The sequence below is a fragment of the Aotus nancymaae genome, unplaced genomic scaffold, assembly GCF_030222135.1.
Source record: "Aotus nancymaae isolate 86718 unplaced genomic scaffold, 86718_ANA_hifiasm-v0.15.2.pri h1tg000018l, whole genome shotgun sequence".
NCBI lineage: Eukaryota > Metazoa > Chordata > Mammalia > Primates > Aotidae > Aotus > Aotus nancymaae.
In genome coordinates, this window is record NW_026988430.1 from 19151236 (window position 1) to 19166101 (window position 14866).

The window sequence follows — 14866 nt, forward strand, 5'->3', positions numbered from 1 at the left end:
TTCACTCAGCATAATATCTTCAAGGTTTATCCATGGTTTAGCACGTGTCAGAATTTATTTATTTATTTATTTTGAGACAGTGAAGAAGGAGACCCAGGCATCTGAGATCAACTTTCCCTTTGACTATCACACTGCGTTTCAATAGAAGAAAAGGCTGACCGACTGGCGCCTCCTGTTTCACCTTCCTGTAGGTGGCAGGCTTGGTCTAGGGAAACTCTCCGGAAGACACTGTTTTTGCTTAAAACAGTATCGAACCCGAAACCTTTTCACATGTGAGTCCTAAAACTGTAAACCGGAACCCTTTCACATGTGAGTCTTAAGACTGTAAACCCAAGATTCTTCCATGTGTAATATCTAAAGTATAAGCCTATATAAAGTCGGAACCTTCCTTTGTTAGACGAACTGAGCTTTGGACCAATTATCGCTCAGGCTCCGGGGCTGGAATAAACTTCCTCCTTTTCCATTCAGTGTTCATGAGATCTGTTTCCCGCAGCAGCTCCTGCTACAACGGAGTCTTGCTCTGTTGCCCAGGCTGGAGGGCAGTGGCATGATCTCGGCTCACTGCAATCTCTGCCGCCCGGAATCAAGCGATTCTCCTGCCTCAGCCTCCTGAGTAAACCAGCTGGGATTACAGGTGTGCGCCACCACGCCTGGCTAGTTTTCGTATTTTTAGTAGAGACAGGGTTTCAACATGTTGGTCGGGCTGGTCTTGAATTCCTGAGCTTGTGATCCACCCACCTCGGCCTCCCAAAGTGCTGGGATTACAGGTGTGAGCCACCGCACCCAGCCAGAATTTCTTTATTTGTATTTTTTGAGATGAGTCTGGCTCTGTCACCCAGGCTGGAATGCAGTGGCTCAATCATAGCTCACTGCAGCCTTGAACTCCTGGGCTCGAAAGATCCTCTCACTTCAGCCTCCTGAGTAGTGGGATTATAGGCCCATGCCACTACACCCTGCTAAATTAAAAATTTTTTTTGTACAGGTGGGGATTTTGTCATGTTGTCTGGGCTGGTCTCAAACTCCTGGCCTCAACTGATCCACCTGCCTTGCCCTCCCAAAGTGCTGGGATTACAGGTGTGAGCCATTGTGCCTAGCCCAACTAATGTTTCTTGAGAGCCTACTCTGTGCTAAATGCTCTTCTATGTTGCAGGGTCACAGCACTGAGCAAGACCATGAAAAGCCTCACTTCCCCGGGACCTGCGATCTCAAGGATTCTATGGGGTCATCTACTGAATAGAATATGTTGGGCAGGTGCTGGGGGTAAGTGGGGAGCAGTGGAGATGGGGCTCAAGAGAGCCCTTGGGGGGGCCTCTGTTGAAACCCTGTCTACCCTCCAAGTGGTGACTTCTACTTAGCCCTAACAGGGAGAGAATGCAAATTCTCTTAGAGAGCCCTAACAGGTTACCAAATGCAAATGATTGTAAAGCTGATAGATGAATCGCATTGTTCCTTACTTTTTGATGAGCTGTTTCTTGAGACTTTTCCAGTGTTTACACAAAAACACTAGCCTTCCTCTGTCATGACTCTAAGGGCAAAGTTGAGGAGTCTGGGCCAGCTGTGTGCTGGGTTCTGTACAGGATGTTAGACACACAGAAATGACAAAGCCACGGGTCCTGCCTGGCCTGGTGCAGCAGGGGAGATAGTCAGTGTCCCCAAACAAAGATTACAGAATATTCCTGCATGGAGGTGGTGCCCAAGAGGGCCTGGTGAGCTCTACTTGGTAAGTCAGAGAAGGCTTCCTGGAGGAGGAGTTTACTCTTCTCTGAAGTCACATCCTGGAAGATGAGCTGAAGGGCATGAGATTGATGCCTGGACTGGGATTCCAGGGACTCAGCACATGAGAAAGCTGGAGATGGTCATGTGTGGAGCTCAAAGTTAGGTGCAGGGGGTTTGGACCTTTCGTATCTTGTACTGCTGAAACAGAGGCAGGTCTGCGATGCCAGGAATGTACCCCAGGGGTACAGAGTAGCAAGAGCTTTGGTTCTGGAGTCAGATGGAACTGGGTCTGTGTTCATTTGTACTGATACAGCCAGATGCCTTAGAATGGGTAATTTATCAACAACAGAAGTTTGTTGATCACAATTCTGGAGGCTGAGAAGGCCAAAATCAAGTACCAGGAGGTTTGGTGCCTGATGAGGACCATTCATCACAGACACCAACTTCTTTTTTTTTTGCATTTTACACTTTATTTAACATTAACAAAAAGATACATATAGTTACAGGCAAATGACAATTCAGTATACTTATTTAGGTAATAGTTTAAAATTTACATCCTTCACCGCCATAGAATATTTTAGTCTATGTAGTCAAAGTCTTCTGGAATTCCAAAAGTTTTATCAATTTTATTTTCTTCAAACCCAAATTTTCTTTTGGCCCAAGATTTTATTGCAAGTATGTTATCAGTCCATCTGTTAGCAGCTTCTTTGGCTACTTTATTTGCTTGGCATATTTCTTCCACGACTTGTGGGTCACAATCTTTGTATTTTTCTACTTCTGCCTTTAGCTGTTCCCTTTGGTCTTGAAGTGAAGAAAGTTCTTTTGCTAGCGTGGTTCGCTCTTCCGTTTCACATCGGCCAATTTTAGCTTTTTCAGTGCTTTTCTGTAGGCTTGCATGCCTTTGGCTTCCCTCAGACAACTGAGATTCCAGGGCCTCTAACGTTTCCTTGCATGAAGAGCTTTACCTGGAAAAGCCCAATAATAATTAGAAGTTCCGATCCTCTCGCAGTCAACCATACCATCATCAACTAAGCTTTGAAGGACTTCTTTTACTGACATAGAAGTAATGCCTTTCTCCTTGGGAGCAATCTTCTCCAAGTCTTTTAATTGAAATATATCTTTTGTTTCAAAAAACATTTCCATCATGCAAGTTCTCTTTTCTTCTGCACTCAATCCTTTTTTCTTTGACATGGTGCCGGCATGGGGGCTTCCGCTGGCGGGGCCTGCACACGGGGTGAGGGCTTCTTATTTTTTTTTGAGACTGAGTCTTGCTCTGTCACCCAGGCTGGAGTACAATGGTGTGACCTCAGCTCACTGCAACCTTCACCTCCCGAGTTTAAGCAATTTCCTGCCTCAGCCTCCTGAGTAGCTGGGAATACAGACGTGTGCCCCATGCCCAGCTAATTTTTGTATTTTTAGTACAGATGGGGTTTCATCCTGTTGACCAGGCTGGTCTTGAACTCCTGCCCTCAGGTGATCTGCTCGCCTCGGCTTTTCAAAGTACCGGGATTATAGGCATGAGCCATCACGCCCAGCCACAGACAGCAACTCTATGTGGAAGGGGCATGACGGAAGGGGCAAAACAGCTACCTCCAGCCTCTTTTATAATACCACGAATCCCATCCATGAGGGCAAACCTCTTGACTTAAATCACATCCCAAACGCCCCACCTCTTAATACTATCCTACTGGGTATTAGGTTCTAACATATGAATTCTGGGGGATACCAACATTCAGACCATAGCAGTCTGCATCTTGGCTGAGCCACTCACTTATGATTGACTTGGTTTTTTATTTTTGTAGAGGTGGGTCTCACCATGTTCCCAAGCTGGTCTGGAACCCCTGAGCTCAAGCAATCCGCCTGCCTCAGCCTCTCAAAGTGCTGGAATTACAGGTGTGAGCCACCGTGCCCATCCTTATGAGTGACTTCAATGAAGTTGCTTAATTGCTCTCTAGGCCTTAGTTTGCTCATCTGTAAATGGGGATAACAGCAGACCCTTTTCCCTAGGCCTATTATGAGGCTTAATTGAGATAATGATGTAGAGCACGGGGTACAACGCCTGGCATATAATAAGCTCTAACATATGTTAACCTGGTATTACAGCATTACTTGATCATGTGTCAGGAGCATTTTTTTTCTTTTTGAGATGGAGTTTTGCTCTGTCGCCCAGGCTGGAGTGCAGTGATGCCATCTCGGCTCACTGCAACCTCTGCCTCCCTGGTTCAAGCAATCCTCCTGCCTCAGCCTCCCAAGTAGTGGGTACTACAGGCATGTGCCACCGTGCCCAGCTAATTTTTTGTGTTTAGTAGAGACCCCAGGTTTTACCATGTTGGCCAGGATGGTCTCGATCCCTTGACCTCATGATCTGTCTGCCTTGGCCTCCCAAAGTGCTGGGATTACAGGCATGATGCACCGCGTCCGGCCACCTCAGCCCAAATTTTGTATTTTTAGTAGAGATGGGGTTTCACCATATTGGCCAGGCTGGTCTCAAACTCCTGACCTCATGATCTGCCTGCCTTGGCATCCCAAAGTGCTGGGATTACAGGCGTGAGCCACCGTGTCCAGCCTGGAGCATTTTTTTTTTGGTTAGTTCATTTTGACTCAAGTAGTATTTATTTCAAAAGTGTTGCTTCTTAGCTTTATGTGTTTATTTTTATAAATTTATGGGAAGTGAGCGTAATGTGGTTATATGCATAGATCATGGAGTGGTGAGCTCAGGGCTTTTCAGGTATCCATCACCCAAACAGTGTACCTGGTACCCATTAGGTAACTCCTCATCATCCAGGAATATTTAATTTAAAATTAATTTTATATGAAAACAAACAAATATATCAGATACCATATACTTGTGGCCAGTGGCTCTCCTGGCGTTTGCTCTCCTCTGACAGACAGGTGTGTGGGTGGGAAGTCTGGAGGGTGAGGCTCTGGACTGAGGCTTTTCTGGGGGCGGTCGAGGCATTTCTCCAGAAAGGCCTCCTTGGATGCCTTATTTCTGGGGTCCACTCACTCCAAGCTTGCGAACCTGTATATTTTCCTCTTAACTGTGGTCTTTCTGAAGGCAGGGTCCCTTCATTTCTGTGCTCCTGATACAGGCAAGAGCTGCCATCCTGTGGGCATATGATGCCACCCCCCAGGCCCCTCTGACTGTGCTTGGCCTCATAGACCCTTGTGATCACATCAAGACGACAGAAAACCATTTGGTTCTGATATGGGAGTGGGGCAGGGATGTGCTGGGTAGAGAAGGGCAAGTCTCTGGCTAGGGTTTCACACCTGGTCCTGTGCCCACGGACCTGGGTGAGGACAGGCATTTCTGTTTTCATGCCCAAATGTTGCATTTCCCAAGACCATCTCGGCTTCCACACCCCCATCCTGTGCCTATAAAAACCCTGACACCCTAGCGGGTAGACACACAGAGGCTGGACGTGGAGAGGAACACACCGGCATAAGAGCACGCTGACAGGCAGATGCCGGCAGGCCACTGACCAGCAGAATGGTGCGGAGTTTGGCTGAGGCAGCTGGAGGAGAGCCCAGCCACTGGGCAGCCTGACTCCGGCAGGGGGCAGGGGTGGGGTGGGAGACCACTTTCCCACTCCATCCCCCTTCTGGCCACCCCATCCACCCTGCTGAGAACTACCACTCAATAAAAAAAAAACCTTGCAGTCATTCTTCAAGTCCACATGTGATCCGATTCTTTCAGTATACCAAGGCAAGAACCCCAGGATACAGAAAGCCCTCTGTGCTTGTGGTAAGACAGAGGGTCTAATAGAGCTGATTACACATGCCACCTACAGACGGCAAAACTAAAAGAGGACCCTGTGGCTGGGCGCGTTGGCTCACGCCTGTAATCCCAGCACTTTGGGAGGCTGAGGCAGGCAGATCACAAGGTCAGGAGATCGAGACCAGACTGACCAACATGGTGAAACCCCATCTCTACTAAAAATACAAAAAATTAGCTGGATGTGGTAGCATGTGCCTGTAATCCCAGCTACTCAGGAGGCTGGGGCAGGAGAATTGCTTGTACCCAGGAGGCAGAGGTTGCAGTGAGCCAAGATCGTGCCATTGCACTCCAGGCCGGGTGACAGAGTGAGACTCCATCCCCACCTCTCCCCAAAAAAGAGGACCCTGTAACACACGCCCACTGGGGCTTCAGGAGCTGTAAGCATTCACCCCCAGACGCTGCCAAGGGGTCGGAGCCCCACAACCTGCCCGTCTGCATGCACCCCTAGGGGTTTGAGCAGCAGGACTCTGAAGGAGTGAGCCACTCTCCCTGTTGCAAGCCCTGTGAGAGGGACAAGGGAACCGTTCCCCCTTCAGTTCCACATTCCAGCCCCCAGTGCATTGTGACATTTCAAAAGCATGCATATCCTTTTGACATAGAGTATCCACACCACAAAAAAAAATCCTGAGTTACATGAATTTTATAAGCCAGGCAGGGAGAATTAGGCCTCTAGCAGCAAGACCACAAACCCTGCAGATGTAGATAAATGCAGAACACAGTGGATTAGGAAGGCGTGATCCACTCAAGGACAAGACAAAGAAAAGCAGAGTTTAGAATCCTGCAGGCTGTCACTGCTCACAGGAAGTGCCAGTCCTTATGAGCTGTTGCAAAAGCTGGGACTTTCTGGTGTTTGAGCTGCTGATGTCTTTTTTTTTTTTTTTTTTTTTTTTAATGAAGTCTCGCTCTGTCGCCAGGCTGGAGTGCAGTGTTGTGATATCAGCTCACTGCAATCTGTGCCTCCCGGGTTCAAAAGTAATTCTCCTGCCTCAGCCTCCTGAGTAGCTGGGATTAAAGGCACGCACCACCACACCCAGCTAATTTTTGTATTTTCAGTAGAGACAGGGTTTCACCATGTTGGCCAGGTTAGTCTCAAGCTCCTGACCTTGTGATCCGCCCATCTCAACCTCCCAAAGTGCTGGAATTACAGGCGTGAGCCACTGCGCCTGGTGATTTCATGGCTTAAATGGGGCTTCTTGTACCTCACCCTGCCTTTCCAGTGCACCCAGTGGAGACCGAGGGACAGTGGCCCTGGGGGCCAGTGACTTGAGAAGGAGACACAGATCTGAGGCCAGTGTGACCAGGGGTCAGGGGCCAGCTGGGCAGGAGCAGGGCTATCTCTTCAGGTCAATGGAGAGCAAGGCATTGGTGTTAATGTGTGGAGTGTGTGTGTCCCTGCCCCGATTGTGTATTCAGCTTCCTCCCTGCATCTCACCTCGGGGTCTAACGGGGACCTCAAACACAGTCTATTCCAAAATGAGCTTTTTTTTAGTTCCTCTTTCTACACTGCGCATTTAACCCACTCCAGCCCCCTCTTCCTGGCTCAGTTAAACTGCTCTCACTTTCTCAGCTGCATCCAAAGCTTCTTCGGGAAGCCTTGCTTTCCCTGCCCAGAGGCCCTCCCCAGCCAGTGCTGAATTGATGGTTCTTCCTCCAAGATCTACCTACCTTTTTTTTTTTTTTCAATTTTATTTTTTATTGTTTGTAGAGTCAAGGTCTCACTATGTTGCCCAGGCTGGTCTCAAAACTGGCCTCAAGCCATTCTCTTGTCCCTCTGTCCCTAAGTGCTGGGTTTACAGGTGTGAGCCACTGCACCTGGCCCAAAAAGTCCTTTTTTTTTTTTTTTTGAGATGGAGTCTTTGCTCTTGTTGCCCAGGCTGGAGTGCAGTGGCATGATCTTGGCTTACTGCAACCTCCACCTCCTGGGTTCAAGCAATTCTCCTGCCTCAGCCTCTGAGTAGGTGGGATTGCAGGTACCCACCACCACGCCCAGCTAATTTTTTTTTGTATTTTTAGTAGAGACAGGATTTCTTCATGTTGGCTAGGCTGGTCTTGAACTCCTAACCTCAGATGATCCACCCGCCTCAACCTCCCAAAGTGCTGGGATTACAGGCGTGAGACACCGCACCTGGCCATAATCTGCTTTTAATCTGACATCTCCTCACTGTCATCACAGCCACTTCCGTCCCAAACACCATCGTCACCTCTTTTCTGGGACTTTGGCACCAACATCCCCTGCTCACTCTCACCCCTAAAGGTTCATCCTTATATAGCAGTCTGAAGGTGACTTTAAAAAATGTATATCAGACCGTGTGTTGCCTTGTTTAACTCATCAGTGATCCCCCATTTCACAGAGGAGAAAACTCCTCAGGACGTCCATGCTCTTGAGGCCCCGTGATCTAGCCCCTTCCTCTCTCTCTGGCCCTGTCCTCTGCTTCCTCTGCTTCCCCTTCTTTGACTCAATGGCCTTCTCCCTCTTCCCCAGCGCATACCTGCTGTGCAATATGTGAGCGAATGAGCCAGAGGGAGGCAGAGAGAGAGAGCCTGTGGAGGAGAGAACGGCAGAAGCATGGAATGAGGCAGATAAACGGAGGAAGTCAGGGACCAGGAGAAGTGGAAACAGAAGGCAGAGAGGCCAGGGGAGTTCTCCTGTGATTTGGGTGTAGGGTCTTTTAGGCTGACGGTGCGATGGACTGCATGGTAAGCTCTGTGACTTGCACGTACACCTCCAGATGAGTTCCTGGAACTAGAAAGTCTGAAGTAACTGGAAAACCACAAAAAGGAGAAGAATGACCAGCGCTTGCAGTGCCTAATTAACTCTGAGACATTCTTCTATTGTTCCTTATTCCTGCCTCAACTGTTAAGGCAACTGGACTTTGTAACTGACCTTGTTCAACTGATAGGTCAACCTCATGACTCCAGACCCTACGCCCCCCTCCCAGTTTGCATGAAACCTCCCTAAACTGTAACTTCCGCAACTTTCCACTGCCTACCCCAAACCTACAAAACCAACTCCTAGCCCACCGCGCTCCGCTGACCCTCTTTTTGGACTCAGCCCGACCACACCTGGTGAGTAAACAGCCATGTTGCTCACACAAAGCTTGTCTGGGGGGCCCCTTCATTCAGAGTGCGCGTTTAACATTGGGGAACCTCAATTTTCTTCAGGGCCCCACCTCTTCTCTTTGTTGGAATTGGGCCTGGGACAGGTGGCTAGTGGGTCTGGGGCTGATGGAGTTGTGGGGGCTGGGAGCTGAGTTCAGGACTGAGTTCTGGACCAGGCTGGAAGATGGGCCTGGGTGGGACCTGGGAATTCGGGGAATTTGTCCCTTCCTGTTGGCTCTCCTGTGTTCCTCATTTCTGTGACTTGGGAGTGGGAAGGGGCTGTCTAGAAGGGGCTGACTGCTGTTCCCCCTCTCTATCACATCTTTTTCTCTGCTTCCCGTCCTTGAAGTTCCCAAAATTGTTGATGTCTCCAAATTCCCAACCAGGAACTGATTCTTCTGCTCCCATCCGCCAGCCTGAGCTGCAGGAAGCTGGGGCCTTCCTCCGAGGCACAGACGCCAGGCCCTCCAGCCCACCCCTACTGACTCCTGTCACTCCCCAGGGCGGTAAATGTAAGTCAAGCACCAGCTCAGCGGGAGGGAAGCCGAGCTTTCTCCGCAGCAATTGGAGGAGGTTAAAAGGAGTCGAGGAATTGATATTCATTGAGCACCTACAGTGAGAGGGCTTTGCTTATACAAAACAACAACAAAAAACAAAAAACACCCAAAACGGTCAGGTCAGCGTTAGACACTTTGCCTTACATTAACCCGTTTAATTCCAACAAGAACAGAGTGAGGCAGGTATTATCATCCCCGTTTCCAGCTGAAGAAACTGAAGAACAGAAACCTTGAGTCACTTGTCCAAGGTTCCCTTAGGGCTGGTAAGTGGCAGAACCAGCATTGAAAATCACGTTTGTTTGATTCCAAAGGGCCTGCCTGGCTTCCCACAGGGAGTCACTTGTACATGGATTAGACTTTTGTTTTTTGTTTTTTTCTGGGTTGGTGCTGGGCACAGAGATTGAATGTTGAATAAGGTCGTTCCTGAGGTCAGGGAGCTGGCAGTTGAGACAGGGAGAGAGACACAAAGGCCTTCATGCAGCACAGATTGATTGGGAGCAGACCAAGCGCGGGGACCTTTCTAGGTGCTGGGGATTTAGGACTGAGTGAGACAAAGTCCCTGCTGTCGCGGTGCCTGCCCGTATGTGTAGAAAGATAATAACCTAAATATATGACATTCATTATCAAATGGTGACGAGTACCATGGAGAAAAAGACAGCAGGGAAGAAAGAGAGGAGGGAGTGGCAGGGGGTGGACACAGAGCTTCCTGATGTGGGGACATGGGTGGACAGGGCAGGAAGCCCACCTTCTTGGCCTCAGGGCCTCTCAGACGGGCACTAGGAGCCTGTCCATTTCTGCCCTGTCCACTTGCCTGGCAAAAGGGGAGTCCAGGGTGGCTCTGCTGCAGGTGGTTTGGCATGGGTGGGCGCTCTCTCAGGTGGCCCCTTGGACACTGCCCTTTGGCATGTGGATCTTAAAGTCAAGGAGAGTTTTTCACGTTCATGCTGGTATTTGTGTACCGAATGGACTGTTACCATTTTGTTTCCTTAAAATAATTAATAGTCAGTTTGTTAAAGTACATTTTAAACCTAGTTTTCCTTAAGCTTCTTGTAAGTTCAGCTTATAAACGTAATTATTCGCCAGGCACAGTGGCTCATGCCTATAATCCCAGCACTTTGGGAGGCCAAGGCATGTGGATCACCTGAGGTCAGGAGTTCGAGACCAGCATGACCAACATGGAGAAACCCCATCTCTACTAAAAACACAAAATTAGCCAGGCGTGGTGACACATACCTGTAATCCCAGTTACTTGGGAGGCTGAGACACAAGAATCGCTTGAACCCGGGAGGCAGAGGTTGTGGTGAGCTGAGATGGCGCCACTGCACTCCAGCCTGGGTGACAAGAGCAAAACTCTGCCTCAAAACAAACAAACAAAAAAACATAATGATTATTATTTTTTTTTGAGACAGAGTTTCGCTCTTGTCATCCAGGCTGGAGTGCAATGGCATAACCTTGGCTCACTGCAACCTCTGCCTCCTGGGTTCAAATGATTCTCCTCCCTCAGCCTCCAGAGTAGCTGAGATTACAGGTGCCCGCCACCGCACCTGGCTGATTTTTTGTATTTTTATTAGAGATGGGGTTTCACCATTTTGGCAGGCTGGTCTCCAACTCCTGATATCAGGTGACCCACCCGCCTTGGCCTCCCAGAGTGCTGGGATTACAGGTGTGACCCACCAGGCCCTGCAGTAATTATTCTTTTAATAAATTGTGCTAAATAAGAGCCACCAACTTTACTTTCTCACTGATTAATGCATAATAATGAAAGTCAAAGACACAAAACTCTCTTAAATAATCAGTTTCATTCACCATGCAGTTAAATGCCTAGAAACGTTTTAAATTGAGTTTACACATTTGGTGTATTTTAGGGATTTGATTTTAACAATCAAAAACTAAGTAAATAAGGCAAATTAATATTGATAAGGAATCTCAAGGTCTCGTCAACATTCCAATATTGTTTACAAACCTCATCAAATTATTTCATACCTTTCAACTGAAAAAGAAACCACGAGTCTAAAATCAAGTACTTCATTTTATATTTTGATTTGTTATCTCAGGCTAATTCCAAATCTTTTAGTATGCTGAATTTTCTTACACATTATAATACCAAATATAGATTGCTCTTAAATTTAGCACAGATGTATTAATACTACATGTTAGATTTACTTCACCGTCTATATATTTAGTTTCACACCTTCCTAGGTTTGGAATACACTTTACTGAAGGAAAAGCATTCACACCTGTGTCTGCTGGGGTTGCCAGGCGTTGCCTGGGGCTACTTGCTGGACAGAGTTCTGACACTGGATGTGGGGTCTGGGCTGCTCATCACTAGAATAATTTTCCTGGAGCCACAGGGAGAAGTTCTCTATCCTTTCTAGTTGCTAAATCCATGCTCTCCAGATGGGATTGAACTCACAGCCCATATTTCTTGGGTTCTATATTTTTCCATATTCCATATTCTTTTTTGGTTGACTTGAATAGATGGAATACTGAACCACCACTATCATTGCAAATACATTCCTTCACTTTCCTGCTGGGGTGAACACAGAATTCTTTTTTTTTTTTTTTTGAGATGGAGTTTCACTCTTGTTGCCCAGGTTGGAGTGCAATGGCGCGATCTTGGCTCACTGCAACCTCCACCTCCCGGGTTCAAGCGATCTCCTTCCTCAGCCTCCCGAGTAGCTGGGATTACAGGCATGCATCAACACACCCAGCTAATTTTGTATTTTTAGTAGAGATGGGGTTTCTCCAAGTTGGTAGGCTGGTCTTGAACTCCTGATCTCAGGTGATCCACCCGCCTTGGCCTCCCAAAGTGCTGGGATTACAGGCGTTAGCCACTGCGCCCGGCCACAGAATTCGTTACCATTTATTCAGTGTGAGCAGGATCCAACTCTAGCAGGAATTTATGATTGGCTTATGTGGATGACCTTACGGGGGAATGCATTCTTTTCAGTCCCTATGGTGGTCTTCACCGTATCCACCTTCTGGGTGGGTTCCTTTTGCTCGACCTTTTGCCTTCTGGGGCAGCCCAGGACTTTCTCTTGGAAAGGGAACGTAGAAGAATCAGCAGAAGAATCAGTAGCACTCTCACTCTCACCCCTAAAGGTTCATCCTCATACAGAAGAAGGAGTCAGCAGGAGAATCAATAGCACTCATGCTTTGCTTTACACTGCGAGGTTACAGGAACTCTTGAAAAATCTCTTCCAGTCTTCCACGAGCTGTGGGTTGCTGAGCAGGAACACCCTTCACCTTAGGTAGGGGTGGCTCTTTCAGGCTTTGTTTGAGCAAGGTCATTCTTAGGTCTCTGGCCCTCAGAAAACTCCAGTTAGGACACAACATTCCCTTTACCTATTTCTTTTTCTTCTTTTTTTTTTTTTTAGACAGAGTCTGGCTGTCGCCCATGCTGTAGTGCAGTGGCATAATCTTGACTCACTACAACCTCTGCCTCCCTGGTTCAAGCAATTCTCCTGCCTCAGCCTCCCGAGTAGCTGGGACTGCAGGCGTGTGCTACCATGCTCGGCTTATTTTTGTCTTTTTAGTAGAAAAGGAGTTTCACTATGTTGGCCAGGCTGGTCTCGAACTCCTGACTTCAAGTGATTCACCTGCCTCAGCCTCCCAAAGTGCTGGGATTACAGGCGTGAGCCACTGTGCCTGGCCCCCTTTACGTACTTCTGAAATTATAGCTAAACTTCTGAGAGGGTCCTCCTGAAAGCCTTCACTTCATGGGAGTCTTGTGGGCGTCTCCTGCCCCCTGAGGTGGGAGAGGGGAGGACAAGCCCCCTCTCACCTGTAGAAACGCTTCTCCAAATGCCTCCTTCTCTTCCTTCCAGCCTGCTTTTTGTTTTTGTTTTAAAATCTCATCTGCTGTTATAAAGAACATCCACTTCTTCTGGAAAAATAAAACCCGCTCGTTTCCATGGACAGTTGGTGTGGAGGCAAAAGTGACTCCATCTTGGCTGTTTTTTTTTTCTTTTTTGAGACAGAGTATTGCTCTGTTGCCCAGGCTGGAGTGCAGTGGCGTGATCTCAGCTCACTGCAACCTCCACCTCCCAGGTTCAAGCAATTCTCCTGCCTCAGCCTCCTGAGTAGCTGGGATTACAGGTGCCTGCCACCACGCACGGCTGATTTTTTTATATTTGTAATAGAGACGGAGTGTCGCCATCTTGGCCAGGCTCTGGAATTTCACCAGTTAGCATTTTCAGAAAAAAAGTCGGCCTGTAGGCAAAACGTACAGAAAGAGCTGAATAAAATTTTCTTTTCTAATAATGAAAAGGGCTTATGTTGAGATGTTCTTCTATGTGTATTGTTTTGGATGATCTCCTCACTTTCTAGGGTAATTCCTGACATAGCAGTAGGAAATAAATCCTCTGAGAACTGGAGTATCTGACAGTTCTATAGTCTACCCTCTCATGCCATTGATAGTTTGACTCTACAATTCTAGGTTGAAAAAAATTTTCCTTGGAAGTTTGAAGACATCATCCTGTTGTCTCTTTGTGTTCAGTGTAACAGCTGAAAAGTGAAATCCATTCTGATTCTTGTTTCTTTGTAGGTGATTTACCCCCACCCCTGGTGGTTTTTAAAATTTTCTCTTTATCTGTGGCATTCTGAAATTTCATGGTGGTATACTTTGGGTCATTTTTGAATGAATGAGCTCAGCTGGGCTATTACTAGAACACCTAAATCTGGAGACCTATCCTTTTTTTTTTGAAGTGGAGTCTTACTTTGTTGCCAGGCTGGAATGCAGTGGCGTGATTTTGGCTCACTGCAACCTCCAACTCTCAGGTTCAAGCAATTCTCCTGCCTCAGCCTCCCGAGTAGCTGGGATTATAGGCACCTGCCACCATGCCCAGCTAAAATTTGTATTTTTTGTAGAGACAGAGTTTCACCATGTTGGTCAGGCTGGTCTTGATCTCCTGACCTCGTGATCCCCCCTGCCTCGGCCTCCCAAAGTGCTGGCATTACACGTGTGAGCCACTGTGCCTGGCCGAGACCTATCCGTTTTAATTCTAAGTAACGTCCTTGTATTATTTCTTTGATAATGTTTCTCCCTTTTCTTCCTCTTATTTATCTTCTAGAACTCCTATTAGTTGGATAGTCATTCTTTGAACTTATTGTTTGTGTTATTTTGGAGGTTTTATGGAGCTAATAGAAAAAGAACCCTTGTTTTTCCTCTTAAGTTTGAAATCCATTGAGAATCAAGACACAGTAGAGAGGTGAGTGGATATCGAGATGTTGGCATAATTGCTGATAAGCAACAAGGAGGATTTGACTTAAAATATTAGATCAAAATACTTCGAGTTAAGCAGATGCTTCCACCCAGTCACAGGCAGAGTTGGGCAAAGCAGGAGCAGCTCTACGTTGCAGGCAGAAAGTAGAATACATGGTGTGCTCCTTGTGGGCGGAAAGATACCAAAGGGAGTCCCCAAGGGGCGGAGCCAGGCATGCCAATCAGTCAGTCTCCTCCCCTGAGGAGGAGTGGGTTAAGAAGGGGAGTCTGTGCTGGGTGTGGTGGCTGATGCCCGTAATCCCAGAATTTTGGGAGGCTGAGGCGGGTGAATCACCTGAGGTCGGGAGTTTGAGACCAGCCTGGTCAACATGGGGAAACCCCCATCTCTACTAAAAATACAAAAATTAGCTGGGTGTGGTGGAGTGTGCCTGTAACTCGGGAGGTTGAGGCAGGGGAATCGCTTGAACTCAGGAGGCAGAGGTTACAGTGAGC

General features: G+C 47.6%; 1 long non-coding RNA gene and 1 pseudogene across 1 annotated transcript; one reads left to right on the forward strand and one right to left on the reverse strand.

Annotated features, from left to right (window-relative positions):
* Positions 1–484: 484 nt before the first annotated feature.
* Positions 485–9101, forward strand: LOC135275761 (uncharacterized). The gene is made up of 4 exons (XR_010343342.1): positions 485–634; positions 1151–1260; positions 8224–8560; positions 8980–9101. It is a non-coding gene; the product is annotated as an uncharacterized LOC135275761 (long non-coding RNA).
* LOC105720768 (meiotic nuclear division protein 1 homolog) lies at positions 2294–2907 on the reverse strand (annotated as a pseudogene).
* Positions 9102–14866: the final 5765 nt, after the last annotated feature.